Source organism: Ascaphus truei, chromosome 18 (assembly GCF_040206685.1).
Source record: "Ascaphus truei isolate aAscTru1 chromosome 18, aAscTru1.hap1, whole genome shotgun sequence".
Taxonomy (NCBI): Eukaryota; Metazoa; Chordata; class Amphibia; order Anura; family Ascaphidae; genus Ascaphus; species Ascaphus truei.
The window spans coordinates 13,086,572-13,090,233 of NC_134500.1; positions in this window are offsets into that span (position 1 = coordinate 13,086,572).

The window sequence follows — 3,662 nt, forward strand, 5'->3', positions numbered from 1 at the left end:
GTGGTGTTGAAACCGTCCCAAGCCTTGCCTAGCCCTTTATATGAACTCCCCAACCCCTGCCCATTGGCTGCTGCTGCTGATAGGTGGTGATAGAGGGAGAGCTAAAGGTCAGGAATTCCCAAATTAGAAAGTAGCTCTTCCAAGAAATGTAACACCTTTCCCCTTTTTTAGCTGCAGCGAAGACAGGGGAGATCAATCTGTAAAGCAATAAAACGTTAGATGCATCTGGCAGTTCTGCCTGATCAATCAAACATATTGGAGAGGCTGGGAGTACTAATACACACAGGCAGTATTGCTGGCAACCATAGAATAGTGATGCATTGCTGAGCCCAGGAGTAACTATGCACCTCTCCAGCTCTTGTCTTTAGTCCATGTGGACCTTATTTTATGATGGGCATATAGCACAGTGTAAACACAGAATATACTGCATGGAAACTGTTGAGCTTGAAGCAATAGGCGGCTGTGAATTAAGTTCACAAAGAAGCGCATTAAGACATGCAGCAAAAATAAAGGTTGTGTGCCAAATTTGTAACAAATGTTACATTGAACACAGACCATTTTGTTTATTGGTGGGAGACAGGCGGCCCTTAATCTCTGGCCAACCCAGGAGCCTGCGCTCCCTCTCCCCAGTGTGCAGAGGGAGGGGATCGTAGCTTCTCCGCAATCCCTCAGCTATAATAACAATAATACAGTAATAATAATAATAGCATGTTCTTGTATAGCGCTGCTAGTTTTACATAGCTCTTTACAGAGATATTTTGCAGACACAGTGCATGCCCTGTGGAGCTTACAATCTATGTTTTAGGTGCCCGAGGCACAGGGAGATAAAGGGACTTACCCAAGTTTACAAAGAGCTTGAATTGAACCAGGTTCCCCTGCTTCACACTCAGTGCCAGAGTCAGTGTCTTTAGTCACTGAGCCGTTCATTCTCTGCTGTGTAATACCAGAGTGCTGATAAATACTGTAATGCCCCACTCCTCTCCTGTGCGGTACTAATCACTAGTTCCTGGTGCAAGAAGAGCAGTGGGGCAATATATATATATATATATATATATATATATATATATATATATATATATATATATATATATATATATATATATATATGCAAATATAACTGTATGCTCATCTGCATGTCTTAGGCAGGTCTGCAACCCCGCCTAAGACATGCAGATGAGCATACAGTTATATTTGCATATTTGCTTTCCTGTGGAGGGTTTTTGTCACTTTTTTTACTCACCATAACTTAACTATATATATATATATATATATATATATATATATATATATATATATATATATATATAAAAACGAAGATAGCCGTGTTAGTCCAGTTGCGATACACTTATACCAGTAAGCTATATGTTGTGGCAGTTATTATTGTTACATATATTTACGTTGTGGCTACTTAAATGTCTATATCCCAATAGCAGTTCATATTGTTGCAATCTTTTTGTTGACACACATTGCCTTGTAACATGCAGTTTCTTGGCAATACTACTATGTGACTGCAATGGTGCATCTAAGCAGGAATTGATTTAATATGATTTGCAGTAGCATATTATAATACAGTAGATACAAGAACGTAAGTCCTTTGAATACACACATTCTGTGATATATATGTTTTTACACCTATCTGTGTTGTACTATTACAGCACATACTAATGGTGTGTGTGTATATATATATATATATATATATATATATATATATATATATACAGTGTTCGACAAACCTATACATTTGCTCGCCCCGGGCGAGTGGATTTAACCCCCGGGCGAGTAAATATTGGCCCAAGCAGCACACGTGTGGTACTAGGTGGCGAGTAGATTTTTTGGTGATTTGTCGACCACTGATATGTATATATATACGTATAAATCTATATATATATAATTATTTTTTTCCAGCAACAGTTTGTATTGTTGCAGTCATACATATAGGCATATTTTGTCCTAACCTTTTAACATACAGTTTTCAGGCAATATCATTGTGTGGCTGCTATGGTGTATTTAATCAGCTTTTAATTTTAAATTGCTGCTACATACTTTAAGGACATAGGAATACTTATTTAGAGTCTTGATTGTACTGAGACTTTATACTACTGAGCAGGAATATCGTATTACCATGCTTGATGTCATTATAGAGTTTAATGAGTTTATTGAACCTATTGCATGTATATACTACTACACACTCTATTATCCACTCCACTATGGGGAATTTTAATAGTGTACATATGTTTTTAACTATTGTGTTGAATAAAATTTGATGTAATAATAGGGAGTGGAGGGGGGAAAAGATGGTAAGCTCTAGCTACTGTCTGTGATACGGTGCCAGGGGTGAGAGGATCATTGAACGTGCAAAGTACCTGCCTAAACAGGTGAGAGAACCCCTTTTCAACAAGCACTCATATTGGGATTGATACAAGAAAGTTCATTAAAAAAATACCTTTATTAGTGTATATGGGTAAAATAAGTGAAGTACGTAAACACGAGTTGGGATTGAACTTTCTTGTATCAATCCCAATATGAGTGCTTGTTGAAAAGGGGTTCTCTCACCTGTTTAGGCAGGTACTTTGCACGTTCAATGAATAAAATTTGATGTAATAAAGTTTTATTATTTTTTTTCTAATGTTCCAGTCCTCATGGGTCATTTGTCCGACTTACAGTAAAATGTCTGGTAGACCATTGTTGTCTTCAATATCAGTCCCAGTATTGAGTGCATATACATGGGGAATCTTTTGACCCTTCTTGGATCGACTCTGATATACTATTACCTGTCTCCATGCACATTTACTTATTTCACTACTAGGACATATCTAGCGAGAGCGGTTTAATTTATCTGCTTGTTATGTCAGTAACCTGGCCTGGTTTTCTGTATTTGTCTAGAAATGAGGTTATCTTGGGCCAAAGCCTGTTTTGGAAAATGGGGGTGATTGAACCCTGAAGTCACAACTCCCTCTGACAGTTGGCATACGCAGATATTAATATAACCTGAAAAGGAATTCCTCGAATGTTCTGGAAACACCAGAGTGTGTGGCCTGTGCAGAACCTTAGGGCAAGGTGTGCAGAGTGTTTGCCTTGGCCCCTGCGCCTTCGAGGGGAAAGGAATTGGCCCAGAAGGGGAGCGTGAGAGCGGCCACGATCCACTGTAGACCGGTGCCAGTCCGCGGACCACCGATTTGAAGCCACTGTATTAAAACAGAGCTGTCTAAAGAATTTTTGGGGCCCTGGGCTAAGTGTAAATAGGGGGACCCACCCACAATGGTCATATTTAAATACAAATAAAGTATGTTGTCATTGAACAACATTTAAAACTTATATTGAAATTCTGCAAAAAATACTACAAACACAAACAATGTATAAACAAAAGTCTGAGAACACCAACCCTACATGGATGTAGCACTGGGGTTCTCGGTCTTGTGTTTATACATTGTCTCAGCCACTGTAGCACTCCTTTTTGGTTAAAATATATGGTGAGTTGGGTCTGGGTTTGAGCTTACCGGGGTTTGTGTGCGTAGATTTATATGGTAAACAGTTGTTTGGAGGTCTGTGACGCCCTCCTCCCTGTTTCCAAGCTCGCCCTGCCCACCTTTAAATAGCAAGTTCTGAGATGCTGTGACTGACCTGCCTATTAAAACATCTTCTTCTATTACAGAGGTAAAGAG